Here is a 24,063-nt window from a genome sequence, read left to right on the forward strand (position 1 = left end):
CCGTGGGAGGCAATAGGTGGGTGAGGCGGAGAGACGTTGACTCCGACGTCGACCACTGGAATCATACCATTCGGGCATAAAGGACCTCCTTGCAAGGTGGCGTAAGGTCGTCGCATAATATGCAGATTACCCTGTAAAATAGATTTTTGTACGAAAGAGAGTAGAAAATAATACGGTACACTGGAATACTCATTAAAACCAACCTGATGTCAAAAAAGTGTTGCATTACACATTGAACGCCTCTCGTATTTACGTGGCTCTCCATCTTCTCACGTGCCGGCCGCGGTGCCCGAGCGGCTCTACACGCTTCAGTCAGGAACCGCGAGACTGCTACGGTCGCAGGTTCGAATCCTGCCTCGGGCATGCATGTGTGTGATGTCTTTAGGTTACTTAGGTTTAAATAGTTCTAAGTTGTAGGGGACTGATGACTTCAGATGTTTAGTCCTATAGTGCTCAGAGCCATTTGAACCATTTGAACCATCTTCTCACGTTCCGCAAAATCAAATTTTTCAGTTCTGTCTGTGATTTCTTTTAAGTTTTCCCTTGTTACCTTTTCCTTCTCGGCGTTGAAGCCGTAATTGTTGTTGTTATGGTCTTCAGTCCTGAGACATTTTTGATGCAGCTCTCCATGCTACTCTATCCTGTGCAAGCCTCTTCATCTCCCAGTACCTACTGCAACCTACATCCTTCTGAATCGGTTTAGTGTATTCATCTCTTGTTCTCCATCTATGATTTTTACCCTCCACGCTGCCCTCCAATGCTAAATTTGGATCCCTTGATGCCTCAGAACATGTTCTACCAACCGGTCCCTTCTTCTTGTCAAGTTGTGCCACAAACTGCTCTTCTCCCCAGTTCTATTCAATACCTCCTCATTAGTTAAATAATGTACCCATCTAATTTTCAGCATTCTTCTGTAGCACCACATTTCGAAAGCTTCAATTCTCTTCTTGTCTAATCAATTTATCGTCCTTGTTTCACTTCCATACATGGCTACACTCCATACAAATACTTTCAGAAACGACTTCCTGACACTTAAATCTATGCTCGATGTTAAAAAATTTCTATTCTTCAGAAACGCTTTCCTTGCCATTGCCAGTCTACATTTTATATCCTCTCTACGTCGACAATCATCAGTTATTTTGCTCCCGAAATAGCAAAACTAATTTACTACTTTAAGCGTCTCGTTTTCCTAATCTAATTCCCGCAGCATCACCCGATTTAATTTGACTACAATCCATTATGCTCGCTTTGCTTTTGTTGAAGTTCATCTAATATCCTCCTTTCAAGACATTGTCCATTCCGCTCAGCTGCTCTTCCAGGTCCTTTGCTGTGTCTGACAGAATTACAATGTCATCATCGAACCTCAAAATTTTAATTTTTTTCCATGGATTTAATTCCTACTCCGAAATTTTCTTTTGTTTCCTTTACTGCTTTCTCAATATACAGATTGAATAACATCGGGGATAGGGTGCAACCCTGTCACTCCCTTCCCAACCACTGCTTCCCTTTCATGTCCCTCGACTCTTATAACTGCCATCTGGTTTCTGTACAAATCGTAAATAGCTGTATTTTACCCCTGACATCTCTAGGATTTGAAAATGCTTTCTCTAAGTTTACAAATGCTAGAAACGTAGGTTTGCCTTTTCTTAATCTATTTTCTAAGATACGTCGGAGGGTCAGTATGGCCTCACGTGTTTCAAAATTTCTACGAAATCCAAACTGATCTTCTCCTAGGTCGGCGTCTAAAAGTTTTCCCATTCGTCTGTAAAGAATTCGGGTTAGTATCTTGCAGCCGTGGCTTAATGAATTGATAGCTCGGTAATTTTCACATCTGTCAACTCCTGCTTTCTTAGGAATTGGAATTATTATATTCCTCTTGAAGTCTGAGGATATTTCGCCTGTCTCGTACATGGTCGAGTTTTGTTAGGCCTGGGTCTCCCAAGGCTGTCAGAATTTCTAATGGAATGTTGTTTACTCCCGGGGCCTCGTTTCGACTCAGGTCTTTCAGTGCTCTGGCAAACTCTTCACCCGGTATAGTATCTCCATCTTCATCTACATTCAATTTATATAATGTTGTCCTCAAAAACATCACCCTTGCACAGACCCTCTGTGTACTCCTTCCACCTTTCTGCTTTCCCTTCTTTGCTTAGAACTGGGTTTCCATCTGAGCTCTTGACATTCATACAAGTCGTTTTCTTTTCTCCAAAAGACTTTTTATTTTTCCGGTAGGCAGTATCTATCTTACATCTAGTCATATGCGCCTCTACATCCTTACATTTGTCCTCTAGCCATCCCTGTTTAGCCATTTTGCACTTTCTGTCGATCTCACTTTGGAGACCTTTGTATTCCTTTTTGCCTGCTTCATTTACTGCTGTTTTGTATTTTCTCGTTTCATCAAGTAAATTCAATATCTCTCCTGTTAGCCAAGGATTTCTATTAGGCCACGTCTTTTTACCTACTTGATTATCTGCTACTTTCACTATTTCATCTCTCAAAGCAACCCATTCTTCTTCTACTGTATTTCTTTCCCCCATTCTTGTCAATCGTTCCCTTGTTCTCTCCCTGAAGCTCTCTACAACCTCAGGTTCTTTCAGTTTATCTTGGTCCCATCTCCTCAGATTCCCACCTTCCTGCAGTTTCTTCAGTTTTAATCTACAGATCATAAACAATAGATTGTGGTCAGAGTCCACATCTGCCCCTGGAAATGTCTTACAATTTAAAACCTGGTTCCTGAATCTCTGTCTTACCATTACATAATCTATCTGATACCTTCTAGTATCTCCAGGTTGCTTCCATGTATACAGCCTTCTTTCATAATTCTTTAACCAAGTTTTAACTATGATTAATGTCTACCAGTCTGCTTCCTCTTTCATTTCTTCCCTCAAATCCATATTCACCTACTACATTTCCTTCTCTTCCTTTTTATACTGTCGAGTTCCAGTCACCCATGACTATTAAATTTTCGTCTCCCTTCGCTACCTGAATAATTTCTTTTGTCTCATCATACATTTCATCAATTTCTTCGTCATCTTCAGAACTAGTAGGCGTATAAACTTGTACTACTGTGGTAGGCGTGGGCTTCGTATCTAGCTTGGCCAAAATAATGCGTTCACTATGTTGTTTGTAGTAGCTTACCAGCTTTCCTATTTTCCTATTCATTATTGAACTTACTCCTGCATTAACCCTATTTGATTTTGTACTTATAACTGCAGAAGTTATAAGAAGTTATAAGAAGTTATGAGAACTGACCAGAAGTCTTGATCTTCCTGCCACCGAACTTCACTAATTCTCAGTATATCTAATATTAACCTATCCATTTCCCTTTTTAAATTTTCTAACCTACCTGCCCGATTAAGGGATCTGACATTCCACGCTCCGATCCGTAGAACGCCAGTTTTCTTTCTCCTGATAACAACGTCCTCCCGAGTAGTCCCCTCCCGAAGATCCGAATGGGGGACTATTTTATCTCCGGAATATTTTACCCAATAGGACGCCATCATCATTTAACCATACAGTAAAGCTGCGTGCCCTCGGGAAAAATTACGGCTGTAGTTTCCCCTAGCTTTGTACCGTTCGCAGTACCAGCACAGCAAGGCCGTTTAGGTTAGTACTACAAGGCCAGATCAGTCAATCATCCAGACTGTCAGTTAATCATACAGACTGTTGCCCCTGCAACTACTGAAAAGGCTGCTGCCCCTCTTCAGGAACGTCACGTTTGTCTCGCCTCTCAAAAGGTACCGCTCGGTTGTGGTTGCACCTACGGTACGACTATCGGTATCGCTGAGGCACGCAAGCCTCCTCACCAACGGCAAGGTCCATGGTTCATGGGGGCAGAAAGCCGTAATTAGTACACATTCATATTAAGTTAATACGGGAAAAGCCTTTAATACCTTATTTTGTAGGTGAAGCAACTAAACTCCACTGCACGACAATTTACCCTGTTCCATTGTTTTTAACGCTGCTTACGTTCCAACAACTTTATTTAGGATAAAACGGTTATTTTTCCCTACAGTAAATGAAAGTAAATAAAAACTACTGGGTTTCAGTTATAGATCATGTCGTGGCATGTCTGAAAACAAGTCTTCTCGATATTCTGCCATAGCCACTTTTACTTTCTGTGCCGGCCGGTGTGGTCGAGCGGTTCTAGGCGCTTCAGTCTAGAACCGCGCGTCCACTCCGGTCTCAGGTTCGAATTCTGCCTTGGGCATGGTTGTGTGTGATGTCCTTAGGTTAGTTAAGTTTAAGTCGTTCTAAGTTCTAGGGGACTGATGACCTCAGAAGTTAAGTCCCATAGTGCTCAGAACCATTTGAATCATTTTTTTACTTTCTGTAGGAGGGACACAATTAAATAGGCGCTTTAGATATAGGCATTTTTTCAAGAAATAAAGCATTATATCCTCCACTTTCAACAGAAGAAGTGACGACGATACCGTCGACCATGCAGTACTAAGCTGTTCTGGTAGCCACAAGTCTCACACAGCGCACTCCCCTGCGCTCGTGGAACGACAAAAAATGAACAGATCTTAGTTGCATAATATGCGCTTGACATAATTGTACTTTCATAGTTAATTTTGAAGTTATAGCTTAAAATAAATTACATTGAAAGCGTTTCACTTCTGTTTCACTGGCTGACGCTCCGTACCTAGCTTTGGTCTGAGTAAGTGCGATATGTGAAAAAAGATGTCACGTATGTTAAACTTCTGAAAAATGTTGAACTTCTTTGTAACCCTGAACTATTCTCCAGAAAGTGATATATTCCGTGTAAATGTTGCTGTTTCATGAAGTACTGAAAGTATTCAATGTAACCAGAAACTATGTGACGAAAAGGAATATAATCCGCGTAATTGTAAAACAGAAATAGCTTGAATTTTTCAAATTAATGCAAATATTCAGTATAAAAAAGCAATTGTAATTTAAAGTCGAAGGCCTTGTTCGTGTCTCTCCCTGTTTTTCAAGCGAATGTGCACCGAATAGTTAGTCGAAGTTTTATAATTTATCCGCGATGTACAAGAAATCCGACCTTACGGTGCATGAAATGCGTCGACAAACATCGACAACACAAAAGCAATATCTCAAACCAAATACTCTGTAAAAAAGAATGAAAATATTGTAAATTGTCAATTTCAGTGTAATCAAAACGAAACGTGCACATCAAAAAAAAGTATGTACAGATCCATCCCAATGCCAAAAAATGAAAATAACGTAAGTTCCCTATTCAGCAGAGCAAAATTTAAACTTAGATAAAATATTTATTCTTTCAAAAAACGAAGAGTTATGTCAGAACGGCGTCAAACTTGTTTATTGTATAGATGAAATCTTCCACTACTGGGGACCATGAACATATATGTTATACACATGTCATTATTATGACATTCGCATTACCTCTGGTGCAAAGCGAAAGACGTCACACACACACACACAAAAACATCGAATATGAATTCTGCCAATGCTGACATGAATTACTGGCCACTGGAGAAGATTATTATAAATCTAATTATCGTCATCGTAAAACTCCACTCATCTGTAGCTTTCCAAGGCGTGCAGTCGACTTAGGAAAACGTATCTACATAGCCCACTGCAATAAAAGTGTTTTTATAGAAATACCAAATAGTTTGCACGTCTTCACTACAGTCCTTTAAATTCAGAAGGTATTAACAAATGAATTAATTCACGGTGCCTCCCTGTATTTCAAAAATAGGTCGAAAAATAGTAATTTATAATCGAACTGTACCTTATCTGGAAGGCAGTTATCTGAGACAAGATTATGAAGCTCATATTACTTACGGAGGAGGAAGAACCTCCTGCATTATCCATTTATTTCAAAGATCATTTTTATTAGTAAACATGTCCTGGAGGATTAAGTTCCTAATTAACAGTGTGCCACCACATAAAGAGACCAAAAATAATATTATCTCTCTTCATGAAACGACAGTTGATAAACAATTCCATTGTAAGGTATTTTATACTTGTTAGTAAAATGATTCTTTCTGCAAGATAGAAGAGAAGCAGTACAAAGTAGAAAGATGAGAAAAATAATGAGACATTTACGACAGGACTACTGCAGGATGTAAGTATAAAAGACCTTTATTAAAGACGAGTAAGTAACTACATGTTAGAAATAACAACAGGAGAAGACATAGATATAGACCACAGCAACATCAGACAAAGCTTTATAATAATAGCTATAGATATATTTAAGAAAAGTAGTACAAATAAACATAAGGAATGCTTAACGATATTGATCACAGATGTAAAAGAGGCACTGAGAGATAATTTAAAAGCTTGTTTGAATTTAATACAAAGTGACTCTGAAGCATAAAGAGAAAAATAAAGGTAACAACAATACAAACCAAAAACGGACTTATCAATTGTTGAGGACCTGAATAAGACAGAGGGACATACTGTGAAGATAAATATGACAATAATTTGGAGTTGGGTGAAACACTACGGAAATCTAATCTGCTATGACAATCAGGTGACAGGAAATCATGGAAAGAAATTGCTTGGATCCCATAAGTACAGGCGAGTTGGAAGAAGGATTAAGAAAATTAAAACAGAGAAAGACCCCACAATTCAGAAGGAATTATTGCGGGACAAATGAAATGAGGAATCTATGAATTATCGACTTCTGCGTCTGATAAATATGTGCTCAGTTGGAAAGAGGATACAGCAGCAGAGGAGGGGTGGCAATTACAGTTTTTATAGTCAAGAAAGGAGACATATCCTGCACAAAGAATTACGGAAATTAACACAAGGTTACTAAATGTAAGCTGAGATGCTTACTGCTCGTTTGCAACTCATAGAATAGTCCAAGTTATGTGAAGATCAGAATGGATTTAGGAAAGGACGATCTTGCTTGTATAATATACACGCAATAAAAATGGACCGCAAGGTTGGTAACCTCCCAACAGATAACGCTTTCGTCGATGTTAAAAAGGCGTTCGACAAGGTAGATGGGAAGATGATATGACACATTTCACAAAAAACATATGTACTCTAAACATCTTATATCAGCAATAAAGAGCCTGTATTTAAACACACAGACAGATCTGCTAAAAGGAAGAGAGCAGCAGCTCTTAATTATGAATCAAGGAATAAAACAAGGATATAGTATTTCTCTAATACTGTTTAATATGTATTTTGACCACGCCACTCTTATGTGGCTAAGTACACTTGGTACACGATGTATTAACCTAAGGCAAAGCGAATTTATTAATACGCTACTGTGGCTGACAACCTGCTACTCATAGTTAGAACAGACAAGCCTACTACGGTACGGAATACTACTGTTGGCAGTTTAGTTTAAGAGGTATGCACACTTCTACATGTACTATTGCAAGTACTGGAAAGACAAAAGGATACAGGAATGTAACAGGGATAAAACTTTCAGTAGAAAAGAAATACTTCAACTGAAGAAAGAAAAGAAATTAGGAACATTTTCAGAAAAAGAGAAGAACATAGGGATATAAGTCTCTAAAGAATGAAACAAACAGGAAGTGCAGAGAGTACAAGGCGACACGGCTGCAAGGAAAATGTGAAGAGATCGAAAAAAAAGATCATCTGGAGGACTGATTCGCTGCACTGAGTGGCCGTGCTGTCTAGGGCGCCATGTCACGGATTGCGGGGCCCCTCCCGCTGCAGGTCCCCCCTCGGGCATGCGCGTGTGTGTTGTTCTTAGCATAGGTTAGTTTAAGTAGTGTGTAAGCCTTGGGACCGATGACCTTAGCAGTTTGGTCCCTTAGGAATTCACACACATCTGAACATTTTTTGAACATTTGAGGACTGATTCAGTATATAGGAAAGTCGGAACAACATTCCATGTAATTCAAAGGTAGGGTGCGAACATTAAGAGTGCTGTGGTGATTACAGCGTTAAGGGCAGAGCAAAGAGAGGACAGGCAGAAAGATTACATCAAAGGCTTCTACGACGGGACGGAATTGTCTGATTACGTGACAGAAGAAGAAGTTGATCTCGTCACGCAACAGAGAGGGGATCCAGTATCAAAGCCAGAATTAAAAAGAGCTTTGGAAAGCTTTAGATCTCAAGGCACATGAGGCGGAAGGGGTAGATGACTACATAGGAATATAGAGAACACTGGGGTGGGTAAGTAGCAATCAAACTACTATCTGCGATGGTGTGTAGCACCTATGAGAGTTCCAGCATAGAGTCAGACATTCGAAAACATAGCATCCACAAAATTCCGAAAATAGCAAGAGCAGAAAAGTACAAACAATACAGCACAATCAAGCTAACCTCATGGAACCAAGTTGCTGACATGAATTACATACTAGCAGTGGATAAGACGATCAGTGAAAGTAGAGGAAAGGGAAATACAATGGAATAGCTGTCCTGAAGTTGCGCTCAGTAATGGAAACAAGATTGGAAATAAACCAAAACACCTATATAGGGTTAGTAAACTTGAAAATAGCGTTCGACAGTGTAAAACGGTGCAAGATGTTCTAAATTCTGAGAAAAAGGGATTAAGCTCTAGGGAACGAGGGCAAGGTACTACTCAGGGATGCAGTCTTGCGATCCTGCTGATCAATCTATATACCGAAAAAGCAATGACGGAAATAAAAGAAAGGTTCAAGAGTAGTATTAAAGCTTATGGTGGAAGGCTATCACTGATAAGATTCGCTGAGGTATTGCTATCCTCAGTGAATTACAGGACAAATGAGTAGAATAAACTGTCTAATGAGTACGGTAAATGGTTTGTTTAAATCGAAGACAGACACAAGTACTGACAAATAGATGAAATAGGAATTGCGAGAATCTTAACATCGAAAGTGGATGTCAAGACGTAGGTGCAGGCTAAGGAGTTTTGGTTTCTCGGAAGCCAAATAATCGATGACGGAGGACATAAAAGCGGACTAGCACAAGGAAAGGGGGCATCCGCGACCATATGAAATCTACTAGTATCAGACATAGGCCTGAATTTGAGATAAAAATTTTTGAGGATGAACGTTAGAAGCACAGTATGGTAGTCAAACACAGACTGGAGGGAAACTAGAACAGAAGAGAAACGAAACATTGGAGATGCGGAGCTACAGAACAGTGCTGAGACTTACGCCGAGTATGAATGAAGAGGTACGCTGAAGATACGACGACGAAAGGAATATGGAAAATAATGACAAAAGGAATGGGACAGTATGATTAGACTTGCACTGATACATCAGGGTATAACCTCCACGGAATTAGAGGGTGCTATAGGGGCCAAAAATTATAGGGGAAGACGTTTATTGGAATATGTGATAGGGCAAAAAGTTCAGGACATAGGGAGAAAATGAAGTGGCTGGAGCAAGAGAGGGATCTATGGCAACGCGCAACAAACCACTCACATGACTGATGACTCAAAAGGGATCTTATGCTTGTGACGTATTTGAACAGAATTTACGCGCAGACTTTCGGTTTACATTGGGCTTTGGAGATACGCTCTTCCAGCTCAAACAGGATACGGACTGAGCTAATGGAAATGTAAATGCCGTGTGGCTAGGGCCTCCCGTCGGTTAGACCGTTCGCCTGGTGCAAGTATTTCGAGTTGACGCCACTTCGGCGACTTGTGTGTCGATAGGGATGAAATGATGATGATAAGGACTACACAGCACCCAGTCCCTGAGCGGAGAAAATCCCCAACCCAGCCGGGAATGGAACCTGGACCGTTAGGTATGACATTCCGTAGCGCTGACCACTCAGCTACCAGGGGCGGACGACAGAACTATTGCAACTTCCTCACATGCTAGTAATTCAAATTCACTATTGATAACTTCTAACATGGCTCGGCTTTGGTTTTGTGGTGGCAGTGTTTGGATATAGTCCGCTTCACCTACAGAGAGTAAAATTTTTCTTGTACAGCACCCTTCTGTTGCATTAATGCCTTATAAACGACGGGCACTTTACTGCCGATGTCAGTGGTTGTCGAAAATATTGCCTGGCTGTTTTCCTGTTAGCTTCTTGAACACCTGATACAAGTATTTCAAGTATTTCCATTTCATTGCATTGTAAGTGATGACGAAGTTCATATGGTATTACTAGTGAGCCCGAAAATGCTTCGCAGTTGCTAAATGTGTATGGGAGCTGGACGTAGGTCTTGATCTCCGTCTCCGCCCTTTCTCTGTCCATGCCCTCCTCTGTCCACATGCTCTACCCATTCGCTATGTTTATTTCCACCAACCTATCGGTCCACCCCATCTTACTCCTTTTATTGGTGTTGCACAGCAAAACCTGATTTGGAAGTGAAGTCCCTTAAAATGAATGAGTAAATCGATTGCGATCTAAACTACCGTTTCAACACCAAAAAGGATACGCAGGAATTCAATTAATTTAATACCACAGGTTAGATACATAACAAGTAACAAATGATTACCTTTTCAAATCTTTACATGTCCTTTAAGCCTACTATTCAGAATGTCGTGTGGCCACCATGCGCTACAATTAGAGCTGCTATACGCCATGGCATTGAATCAATTAGGTTCTGAATACGTTCCAGAGGGATTTCCCTCCACGCAGTGCGTATCTGAGCCTATAAATCCGTGACAACAGTTACTGGAGAACTGTGATGCACCAGGGGCCGACCAACCATGTCCAGGACATGTTCGATGGGCTACACGTCTGGCGAACGTGAAGGTCAGGGAAGCGATGGTACCCGTCGCTCTTTGAAGAAGGCCTGTACATTCCTCGCAATATGTGGCCAGGCATAGTCCTGTTTAAATGTGCCCCGTGGAGATGCCTGAAGGAGGGGGAGTACCTCAGCCTCCATAACCTCCGTTACATACAGGTTGCTGTTACAAGTGCTCACAATACGTACGAGGCGAGATCAGTTGTTGTAACCAATAGCACCCTAAACCATCACACCTGGTGTTTGTCCGCTATGCCGCTTCAGAATGCAGCCGTCCAGATTGCGTTCACCACGGTACCAACGGACACCTATGCGGCCACCACTGTAGGACACGTTGAAGCGGTACTTAACCGAAAAGATGAGGTGTTGCCACTCAGCACCCCAGTGACGGTGTTCACGAGCCCATTGAAGTCGGAGGAGCTTGTGGTTTCTGGACAGTGGAAGCCGATGTAATGCCATGCGTGCAACCAGTCCTTCCTGCAGCAGATACGGCAACGAACCGACGATGCAGACAAGTTTATGCCTGCTGCAGTGCTCCAGCGACAAACCAACACTGTGGATTACCCTGTACGGTCCGTAATGCCCATGCGAACAAGGTAACGGTCATCCCGTCCTGTGGTCAAGTTCTGTAGTCCAGTTCCCGCTCGTCGCTGCGTACGACTTGCTTCTATCTACTACTTCCATACACGCATCACTGTCCTAGCAACATGCTCTGTGCGAGCCGAAATGTTCTGGTACGACAACCCTGTTTCCCGGAGACCGATCATTCTGCCTCGTTCGAACTCTCTCACATGCGGATATGACTCCCTTTGACGTCGGCGAGGCATACTGGCACTCACTTTATTGTTTCCAACTTATGTGACAGCTCTGCACCGACTACTTCAGGCGCAACACAGACTCTGTCGCACCAACACGGGAGGGCTCTGCTCGGCCTATGTGTACCCCATCTCGCTGCGAAACGTATCACGTACTGCCTGTACACCCGTCGCCACTTCCACCAAGTGTGGCGCTATTCCGGTAACTCCTTCCCGGTGTTGCACTTTTCATAAACGGCAGTGCACGTTTTACAGGGTATGAAAGAGATCTCTCCACGAAGGATAATAGCTTCAATGACAGTATTTAGCATGTTTCTGATCAGTGAACAGTTACGATTACAAAGTTTAGGACAATTCAGATTCCATAGTGGTACCCTAAGCAGAAGCAAAAACGCCGTAAATACAATTTCCATGTCATGTGTGAAAATCGACCGCGAGGAATAAAATGAAACAGCACACTGTTGTGTATGCACACGTTGTTAAAAATTATGCACGTGAAGGAGAAAGAATATATACAGCAGAAACAATTTGTCTAAAGGTTTAAATGCCCTGTTAGTTAGGCTAAAACTGACTGCAAGAAAGGAAAACACAGATTTTCACAGCCCAGTAGAGCATTAGTTTGCTCACAGCGGATACTGCATATTTTATACAAATTTGTGTATTATACATGTCTAAAACATATGTAGGCTATGGCTATCCAAATATTGTTAAAGTACTGCGCGAACATTTGAAATAAACTGGTAAAGAAGTTCTGTAGAAACATGCGAACAACGTTTCTTCTTTCTACACTGCATATAAATATACATAAATACGCATCTATAATTATGTAGACTAATGGTATCTGAACGTTTAGCAAAATTTCATGTAAAAATCTGAAGTAAATCACTCAACTACTTTGACATACTTGATAGCAAAACATTTCCCCTTATATATTCTACTATCTTCTTAATGTTTATTAGAGTGACTGTATAATGCGAAGAAGAATTAAATGATCTGCTGATCGGAATGAAAAGTCTAATGAGTACACAGTATGGTTTGAGAGTAAATCGGAGAAATACGAAGGTAATGAGAAGTAGTAGAAATGAGAACAGCGAGAAACTGAACATCAGGATTGATGGTCACGAAGTCAATGAAGTTAAGGAATTCTGCTACCTAGGCAGTAAAATAAGCAATGACGGACGGAGCAAGGAGGACATCAAAAGCAGACTCGCAATGGCAAAAAAGGCATTTCTGGCCAAGAGAAGTCTACTAATATCAAATACCGGCCTTAATTTGAGGAAGAAATTTCTGAGGATGTACGTCTGGAGTACAGCATTGCATGGTAGTGAAACATGGACTGTGGGAAAACCGGAACAGAAGAGAATCGAACATTAGAGATTTTTGCAAGAATCTAAATGATATCGGTCAAGAATTTTTCTCCACTTTTGGTGACAACATTAACGAACGTAAGATCTGTATTAATTTAGTAATACAGACTGGGACATATTTTTCCTATTCTTTTTTTTTCACGTGCCGCAGATGTTGAAACAGTAATTACAAAAGATTTTCCTCTTTCATCATAGACGGATCAGCATATATGAGGTGTAAGTGGTCTCTGTTACTCGTGTTAATCTGATGGTGCGGAGGACCCACAGAAGGGGGCGTCTACGAGCTTTTGATCAACATTCCATTCAGGCAAATTGCTCGCTCCCTGAAGGCAGGCGCGAGCCGGGGCAGCATTCAAGCGGCGTCAAGTCGTGATAAGCTCGGGAAGGCCGCCGAGACAGAGCGGAGATCCGGCGAGGCAATGACGCGGAAAATTAAGTGTCGTCGGGATGCGGCGCCGTCCGAGCACTCAATAACGGGACGACCGCTTTTTTGTGGGGTCGTGGGTGAAGCCCGCCGGCAAGTCGGCGCTTTCGACGGGATTCGCCGCCAGTCACACAAGGGGCCCCGTGATCAACAGCGCTGGTTGGCCTAATAACTTCACGTCGTTCACTCTGACAGATATGTAATCTACGTGATGACAGCTTGTCAGTTTGTGTACGTGGTCCCCGTCAACAACTAGTAATTTGAATTCAGCTGCCGTTAAAGCTTCCTGCAGCGCTCCACCCGACATCTGATTTGATTTCTAGCATCCTTACTTATCTCAAGAAAGAAATACTGGTAATCCAAAGAATGATGAATAGCGGATAGATGTCATGAGACCAATATAAAACTGAGACATGATAAGGTATTTCCAACCAACAGACTGATAATTAGTCGCTTTAGAACTTCCGGCACATTGATCGAAAGTAAAGTTAGGGTAATAAACGTAGACTAGTGAGTGAGAAGAGGGGAACCAATACTTTGGAGGCACTTATTACCTGCACAGAAAGAATTGGGCCAAATCAATATATCGGAATAACGGAACAAAATTCCAGCAGCGATTAAATTCCTAGCTAAGAATGATCAGGCAAAAGGGTGTAGAGAGATCAACATCGTCTGGAATGCAATTTATAAATCTGCAGATCTTCCTTCGAATTGTGGAATGAATTATTTCACTTCAGAGGGTAGGAAGAACGGGTACGTGTAAAAATAACCTGCTGCTATGACAAATATTTTTCTTTTGCTTTATGACAGCTTCCGATTTATATGAGCATGATAAGATATGTGTGTATTGTGAAACTAGTACACAAAACTTGTAAAAAAACTGGAACCAGTGTTACATGGATTGGATTATTAGGTGTTCTCACAAGATAGACATATTTTACGATGATCATGTAGATCCATATTGGTCATAAGATAACGGATGAGAGTTTGCGATAAAATATTCTTTTATAATATATCATTCTTCAATGTCGGGTCGCTGGGTCTTCGCAGTGACTCTGGAACATTACATCAGCCTAGTATCATAGACATAAAAAATATTGACCAAGTGCATCGTCAATAAGTGGAAGAGAATATACATCTAAATTACGACACGTCGGATTTTTTTTTTTTAGAAATTGTGACACTGAAACAATTTTCTAAATCGTTGACTGTATGGTAGCAGGTACACAGATAAAAGATAACTCAGAGATTTTACGTATAACGTATTATAGAAATGAACGCTTTGTGACATGTACTAAAAATATCTCATTTCCATATTGCAGAGGAAATGAGGGAAGTGCAGGACTTACTGGGTATGGGAAGTGTTTGTCAATGGCTGATGAAATATCAGTGGTCACCAGAACATAAGAGTCTGGGGCTTAATAAAATGGAAAGTGTAGTATCATGGCTGGAGTATGTACATAAACCAAAACTAAAACTAAAAGGTAGACTTTCTGAATACATTCTTCATGGAAATATGAAGATGTTGATGAATTTTACTGTCTTTAGAAGCAATTAGAAGTAACAAACGAGAAAGACGTATTAGCAAATATTGTGGAAGGTAAAATGGTTTTCTGTAGAAATAAATTGCTCAATGACATTACTAAACCGTCAAAGTAGCACATAAGTTTGCTTTTATAAATGGCGAGCAGTTTCTGACTTATATTCATTATCAAGCAATCCACGTAAGTCCCATCACAATATCATGATGTGTGTAGGCCGCCTACATTGCTTGCATGAGTGGGTAAGTGCAACATACCCCTTTCGTACGACAGTCCAGTGCTGCGTCCTCACTGACACTATATGCACCGTGTGGGTGTCTGACAATCGGTCATTCCTCTCTGGTTGACGCAACTTTCTCTTGGACGGGTTTGTATCGATAGTCGATCAGTGGCCTTAATGTTCTGGCTGATCAGTCTATTTACGAACACTTTTACCACTGATTCACTCGTAATCGAATGCAGATAATCGGTTAACACTGTCTTCGGTTCATCTATTGCCTTTATGTTACTTTCATACACAAATGTTTTAGCGGCACCAATAAGGAAATAGTCGTCTGGCGTCAGATCCGGTGAGCGCCGGGGCCAGAGACCTCTCGTAATTACTTTGTCTCCAAACATTTCATCTCACAGTCGTATTGACTGGTGTGCCATATGAGCAGTAACGTCGTCTTGTTGCAAAAATAATTGACTGATCTCATTTTCATTTAGCAGGGCAACAAAGGGATAAATCGTCTAGGAACAATAGATATCGGAATTGACGGTAGTATTGAGAAAGATCAGCCCTATAATTAGCGCTCGCGTAATGGCAACCCACACTCCGAATTTATGTGCTTGTGATGGCGTTTCTCTTAAGGAATATGGGTTTTCTTGTGACAAGATTCGTGATTTTTGGAAAGCAGTGTAGCTAGATATGCGAAACCAAGCCTCATCAGCGAAAAAGATTCGATCTAAAACATTACTCCATGTTGGTTAACAAATCGCTGAAACCATTCGTTTCGCATGGTCCACGAAATGTAATTGTTGCACAACAGTAATTTTATACGGATACAGCCCCAGATCTTTGGTTACGGCTTTATGGGTTGTCGTACGAGATCCCTTAGGGCAGGGGCGGGCAGGAATCCTGCACATGTGCGGTGCATTTGCACGCGTGCAGTTAACAGGTGTTCCGCGTGCACACAGGGGCAAGCTGACCACCCGCTTATCTCCTATCCCCACCATACCTTCTGTCCGCTCCTTCCTCTGTAATGCGTTTTGTTTCCAAGCTTGCTTTATTGAGTGAATGAATAAGGTTAGTAGGAGTGCTTGAAAGAAATCATGGTTTGAAAGAGTACCTATTACCTACGATACGTTTTATTTAATTATCACAGGTGGAGTTTACAATACGTTTAATATCTGGAACAAAATTTCTACATACAGACAAACACAAACAGTTACGTAAATTTTCATCACTGATGTTTGCTCTTAACCGAGACTTATTAATTCAGCAAATGGTTTTCCAGCTCTCGCTATATTAAGCGCAGTCTTATAACTTGCACATACCGCTGGGCTATTATTGTTGTCGTCCTGAAAACTTGAAAACAGTGCTCCATAAAATGTTAAATCAGTTAGATGAGAGACATGACGAGAGGAAGTCGCAGATCTCTCGTGACAACAGCAACTACGACAAATTCAAATGGCTCTGAGCACTACGGGACTTAACTGCTGTGGTCATCAGTCTCCTAGAACTTCGAAATACTTAAACCTAACTAACCTAAGGACATCACACACATCCATGCCCGAGGCTGGATTCGAACCTGCGACCATAGCGGTCGCGCGGTTCCAGACTGTAGTGCCTAGAACCGCTCGGCCACTCCGGCCGGCCAACTACGACAGATTCATCTGGTATCGTCAGATCGCTCTTCTTAAGCTCAGTCAATTCCCCATCCGCTCAGAATCCGACAATAAATTGTACTGGTCCTTGTGAAATTTATTATAATGGCCTTCAATACTAAACTTCCGTTGACCAGCGAGAATACTGCCACATATCAAACATTCCGAATTTTCACGTTTTTGCACAAAGAAAAAATGATCCTCTCATTACTTTTTAAAAGATAGCAAATCTCCACTTCTCCGTTTCTTGAAATACAACGTTCACTACATAGTGCTCGCTTCACATCAACGTCCGCAGCTTAGCCTGGCACTACACTGCCGCAACCTGCCGGCTGTCGCCACAGACCCGGTCGACGCCTGCACGCGAGCAGCACATGTGCAGCGCTGTGCGCTCATGAGCCGCGTGCAACGTTTGCCCGCCCCTGCCTTAGGATCTTCCGATAAACTTCTCATTGATTTTCTTGGACTCCACAACATGATGTCCGGAATGTCGTCAACTTTCCGTTCTGTTAAAAAATTGTCGGCCTGCCACGTCGTTGTACATCATGAACTGAACCTGTTATCTACACTCCTGGAAATGGAAAAAAGAACACATTGACACCGGTGTGTCAGACCCACCATACTTGCTCCGGACACTGCGAGAGGGCTGTACAAGCAATGATCACACGCACGGCACCGCGGACACACCAGGAACCGCGGTGTTGGCCGTCGAATGGCGCTAGCTGCGCAGCATTTGTGCACCGCCGCCGTCAGTGTCAGCCAGTTTGCCGTGGCATACGGAGCTCCATCGCAGTCTTTAACACTGGTAGCATGCCGCGACAGCGTGGACGTGAACCGTATGTGCAGTTGACGGACTTTGAGCGAGGGCGTATAGTGGGCATGCGGGAGGCCGGGTGGACGTACCGCCGAATTGCTCAACACGTGGGGCGTGAGGTCTCCACAGTACATCGATGTTGTCGCCAGTGGTCGGCGGAAGGTGCACGTGCCCGTCGACCTGGGACCGGACCGCAGCGACGCACGGATGCACGCCAAGACCGTAGGATCCTACGCAGTGCCGTAGGGGACCGCACCGCCACTTCCCAGCAAATTAGGGACACTGTTGCTCCTGGGGTATCGGCGAGGACCATTCGCAACCGTCTCCATGAAGCTGGGCTACGGTCCCGCACACCGTTAGGCCGTCTTCCGCTCACGCCCCAACATCGTGCAGCCCGCCTCCAGTGGTGTCGCGACAGGCGTGAATGGAGGGACGAATGGAGACGTGTCGTCTTCAGCGATGAGAGTCGCTTCTGCCTTGGTGCCAATGATAGTCGTATGCGTGTTTGGCGCCGTGCAGGTGAGCACCACAATCAGGACTGCATACGACCGAGGCACACAGGGCCAACACCCGGCATCATGGTGTGGGGAGCGATCTCCTACACTGGCCGTACACCACTGGTGATCGTCGAGGGGACACTGAATAGTGCACGGTACATCCAAACCGTCATCGAACCCATCGTTCTACCATTCCTAGACCGGCAAGGGAACTTGCTGTTCCAACAGGACAATGCACGTCCGCATGTATCCCGTGCCACCCAACGTGCTCTAGAAGGTGTAAGTCAACTACCCTGGCCAGCAAGATCTCCGGATCTGTCCCCCATTGAGCATGTTTGGGACTGGATGAAGCGTCGTCTCACGCGGTCTGCACGTCCAGCACGAACGCTGGTCCAACTGAGGCGCCAGGTGGAAATGGCATGGCAAGCCGTTCCACAGGACTACATCCAGCATCTCTACGATCGTCTCCATGGGAGAATAGCAGCCTGCATTGCTGCGAAAGGTGGATATACACTGTACTAGTGCCGACATTGTGCATGCTCTGTTGCCTGTGTCTATGTGCCTGTGGTTCTGTCAGTGTGATCATGTGATGTATCTGACCCCAGGAATGTGTCAATAAAGTTTCCCCTTCCTGGGACAATGAATTCACGGTGTTCTTATTTCAATTTCCAGGAGTGTAGAATTTGATAATTAAATCACGTGCAGTGTCACGATGCGGATGCCTTAATGCAGGAAATGCAATCTAAATTAGCACCTCTTGTGCTCCCAAAAGTTTTTCCTGCACGGAAAACCTCTTGCGCTCTCTCTGCATAGTAAGGATTCTCATTACACTCAGCTTACATAGGAATTAAACAATAACACAACAAACAACTGCAGCTCACACGCAACACTACCAACCCGACTCTATCACTGAAGGTCCACTGAGCATGTGCAGGTAATAGCGGGTGTGATGCCAACCTTACGCTCCCCACAAGCCTAGACATGAGAGGCTCGCCGCTGCGGAGAGACTATGTGGAAGCACGGTAGCAGTGGCACTCAAACTCTGCACAATCTAAAGCACTCGCAAGAATCAACCATCTTTCTGAACGTTCAAAGCACATGTGGCAGGAATTTTAGCAGAAAATACAATCTGATAGAGCAAAGAAATACAAAATTATTCCAGAAATGACACGAATACGGCTTTATAAGTCACAAATGAAACAAATAGAAGCTACAAAACATCAGTGGCCCAATACCTGCCAGAAGAGTTTGAAAATTCAAAAGAGAAATGGCAGTCGGAAGGACAGATTCAGCATACTGAAAAGTCAAAACAGCATTCTGTGAAATTAAAAGCCAAGGTGCGAACATTTATAAAAACTGCAGTACGAAACACAGACGAAAGAGCAGATAGGTAGGAAATATACTCTGAAGACCTCTAGGAGAGTCAGGAAATGCCTGAGTGTCCGATGACGTGATGTAATAAAATATGGTAGTCGATTTATAATATACGGGTGATCCAGTATTAGAGTTTGACGAAGATTTGAAAGACGTGCGGTCACATAAGGCAGTAGATAACATTCCTTCGATATTTTAAGTCCGTTTGGGGAAATGGAAACTAACGACTGTTCAGGTTTCTTTATGGAGTCTCTGAATCAGAAGGCATACTGCCAAACTTCCACACAATCCCAATATAGCAAGAGAAGATAAGTGCGGAAACTATCGTAGAATCAGCTCGACTACTCGTGCGTTCACCTAAACGACAAGAGAATTAGATAGCAGAATGAAAAAGAATATTGAAGATCTGCTAAATGAAGCAGTATTGTATCCATGATACGATTCGCTGATGCTGTGCGCGGTGAAAGCTAGGAACTCTTACAGTACCTGTTAGAGAGAATCAACCAGCTAATGAGCACACTCTATGGGTTGAGATAAAACCAAATAAAAACGCAAGTGATGTGAAATTAGGTAAATGATATCAGTGATGAAGGAAATTTGGGACCTCAGTAGACAAACTGAGAGACTTTTGAAGTATTAGAATGACAAAGCCGAAGGACGAAAACAGTATATAAGCAATGGTCACGAGAGTATTCATGGAGAAGCGCCATCTATTAGTACCACATATTACAAACGGATTTACAGTGGTAACACCGGTTTCCGTCAGATCACGGCAGTTAAGCACTGTCGGGCTTGGCTAGCACTTTTATGTGTGAGCGCACGGTCTGCCGAGCGCTGTTCGCAAGCAGGTGCACTTATCTCTTGTAAGGCAAATTGAGGAGCTACTTGATCGAGATGTCACGGCTCCGATTACGAAAACTGACAACGGCCGGGAGAGCAGCACTGCTGTGCTGACCACATGCTTCTCCATATCCGCATCCAGTGATGTCTATGACAGAGGATGATAGGGCGATCGGTCAGTAACGTTGGGCCTTCTGAGACCTGTTCGGACGGATTTTAGTTTCGTGTAGTTTAGTACCACATACTGGTCTTGGTATGAGCAAAAAAAATTGGTAATATCAGTATGAAGCACACTATAGTAGAGAAGTACTTAGTGGACTGTGAGAAAATCGAAATAAGGGAATTGAAGGGTTAGAGATGTGGAACTACAGACAGATGTTGAAAATGTTGAAAATTAAGTGGACTAAGAGGAAACGAGTACGTTCTCCGGAAGTTCGACTACAACGTTGGAAAGAAGAAAGGACATGATGGTAAGATATTTTTCAACAACAAACCAGAAAGTAACGTCCATTGTACTAGAGGCAGCTCTAGAGAGTAAAAATCATAGGGAAGCGAGAGAGATCGCAATATGTCCTGCAAATCGTTAAGGACGTCGCGTGCCAGCATAGTTTCAGATGAAGAAGTTGACATGGGAGAGGAATTCGTAGCAAACCGCATCGGATCAATTAGAGAACTGGTAACTCAAAAAATCCAGTGCTAAACAACACAACGAAACATGCCCATTGGAGGAGTCGCGGAAAGCATTCAAGCACGCTCCTAAAGCAAGCTATGCCATAGGTCCCATAGCCGTATCTATGATGTGCTTCTCACTTCAGCACTGAGCTATATTCGGGAACTGCTAACTGGCTGAATACAGGTAAACATACAGATGCTACGCTGGGAACCTGTACCCAGGTCTACTTGGCCTTGTATCATATAACAGATTTCATTGTTTCAGTTATTTGCCACGTACGTTGTAAGCTCTATGGTTTGTAAAGTAGGCTGAAATGACGTCTCCCACAGATCCTACATTTTGTGATGTTTCAATTACAATCGCCAAGGCTGGCTTAATGCAGACATGCATTCCTGTAGCTGGCTATCCATCTTTTCCTTTTCAATACTTTACATGTCACCATGAACCATGGACCTTGCCGTTGGTGGGGAGGCTTGCGTGCCCAGTGATACAGATAGCGGTACCGTAGGTGCAACCACTACGGAGGGGTATCTGTTGAGAGGCCAGACAAACGTGTCGTTCCTGAAGAGGGGCAGCAGCCTTTTCAGTAGTTGCAGGGGCAACATTATGGATGACTGACTGATCTGGCCTTGTAACGCTAACCAAAACGGCCTGGCTGTGCTGGTACTGCCAACGGTTGAAGGCGAGGGAAAACTACAGCCGTAATTTTTCCCGAGGGCATGCAGCTTTACTGTATGATTAAAGATGAGGGCGTCCTCTTGGGTAAAATATTCCGGAGATAAAATAGTGCCCCATTCGGATCTCCGGGAGGGGACTACTCAGGAGGACGTTGTTATCAGGAGAAAGAAAACTGGCATTCTACGGGTCGGAACGTGGAATGTCACATCCCTTAATTGAGCAGGTAGGTTAGAAAATTTAAAAAGGGAAATGGATAGGTTAAAGTTAGATATAGCATGAATTAGTGAAGTTCGGTGGCAGGAGAAACAAGACTTCTGGTCAGGTGACTACAGGGTTTTAATACCTGTACAGAATCAAATAGGGGTAATGCAGGAGTAGGCTTAATAATGAATAGGAAAATAGAAATGCTGGTAAGCTACTACAAACAGCACATTGAACGCATTATTGTGGCCAAGAGCGATACGAACACCACCCCTACCACTGTGGTACAAGTTTATATGCCAACTAGCTCCACAGATGACGAAGAGATTGATGAAATGTGTGATGAGATATAAGAAATTATTCATATAGTGAAGGGAAACGAAAATTTAATAGTCATGGGTGACTGGAATTCGGTAGTAGGAAAAGAAAGAGAAGGAAACATGGGTGAATATGGAATGGGGGTAAGGAATGAAAGAAGAAGAAGCCTGGTAGAATTTGGCACAGAGCGTAACATAATCATAGCTAACACTTGGTTCAAGAATCATAATATACGTGGAAGAAGCCTGAAGATACTGAAAGGTTTCAGATAGATTATATGATGGTCAGACAGAAATTTAGGAACCATGTTTTAAGTTGTAAGACATATCCAGGGGCGGATGTGGACTGTGACAACTATCTATTGGTTATGAACTGTAGATTTAAACTGAAGAAACTGCAAAAAGGTGGGAATTTAAGGAGATGGGACCTGGATAAACTGACAGAACCAGAGGTTGTACGGAGTTTCAGGGAGAGCATTAGGGAACGATTGAAAAAAATGGGGGAAAGAAATACCGTGAAGAAGAATGGGTAGCTTTGAGAAATGAAATAGTGGAAACAGCAGAGGATCAAGTAGGTAAAAAGACGAGGGTTAATAGAAATCCTTGGGTAACAGAAGAGATACTGAATTTAATTCATGAAAGGAGGAAATATAAATATGCATGAAATGAAGCAGGCAAAAAGGAATACAAACGTCTCAAAAATGAGATCGACAGGAAGTGCAAACTGGCTAAGCAGGGATGGCTAAAGGACAAATGTAAGGATGTAGAGGCGCATATCAATAGGGGTAAGATAGATACTGCCTACAGGAAATTAAAGAGACCTTTGGAGAAAAGAGAACCACTTGCATGAATATCAATAGCTGAGATGGAAACCCAGTTCCAAGCAAAGAAGGGAAAGCAGAAAGATGGAAGGAGTACATAGAGGGTCTATACAAGGGCGATGTTCTTGAGGTCAATATTATGGAAATGAAAGAGGATGTAGATGAAGATGAAATTGGAGATAAGACACTGAGTGAAGAGTTTGACAGAGCATTGAAAGACCTAAATCGAAACAAGGCCGCGGGAGTAGACAACATTCCATTAGAACCACTGATAGCCTCGGGATAGCCAGCCCTGACAAAACTCTACCATCTGGTGAGCAAGATGTATGAGACAGGCGAAATACCCTCAGACTTCAAGATTAATATAATAATTCCAATCCCAAAGAAAGCATGTGTTGACAGATGTGAAAATTACCGTACTATCAGTTTAATAAGCCACGGCTGCAAAATTCTAACACGAATTCTTTACAGACAAATGGAAAAACTGGTAGAAGCCGACCTCGGGGAATATCAATTTGGATTCCCTTGAAATGTTGGAACACGTGAGACAATATTGATCCTACGACTTATGTTAGAAAATAGATTAAGCACTCCGTCTTCAGGCCACAAGTGGCCTATCGGGACCATCCGACCGCCGTATCATCCTCAGCTGAGGATGCGGATAGGAGGGGCGTGTGGTCAGCACACCGCTCTCGCGGTCGTTATGATGGTTTTCTTTGACTGCAGCCGCTACTATTCGGTCGAGTAGCTCCTCAATTGGCATCACGAGGCGGAGTGCACCCCGACAAATGGCTACAGCGCATGGCGGCTGGATGGTCACCCATCCAAGTGCCGACCACGCCCGACAGTGCTTAACTTCGGTGATCTCACGGGACCCGGTGTATCCACTGCGGCAAGGCCGTTGCCTCGAAAATAGGTTAAGAAAAGACAAATCCACGTTTCTAGCATTTGTAGACTTAGAGTAAGCTTTTGACAATGTTGACTGGTATACTCTCTTTCAAATTCTAAAGGTGGCAGGGGTAAAATACAGGGAGCGAAAGGCTATTTACAATTTGTATAGAAACCAGATGGCAGTTATTAGAGTCGAGGGGCATGAAAGGGAAGCAGTGGTTGGGAAGGGAGTAAGGCAGGGTTGTAGCCTCTCCCCGATTTTATTCAACCTCTATGTTTAGCAAGCAGTAAAAGAAACAAAAAAAATAGGAGTAGGAATTACCATC

The sequence above is a fragment of the Schistocerca cancellata genome, chromosome 8 (genome assembly GCF_023864275.1).
Source record: "Schistocerca cancellata isolate TAMUIC-IGC-003103 chromosome 8, iqSchCanc2.1, whole genome shotgun sequence".
Classification (NCBI taxonomy): Eukaryota; Metazoa; Arthropoda; class Insecta; order Orthoptera; family Acrididae; genus Schistocerca; species Schistocerca cancellata.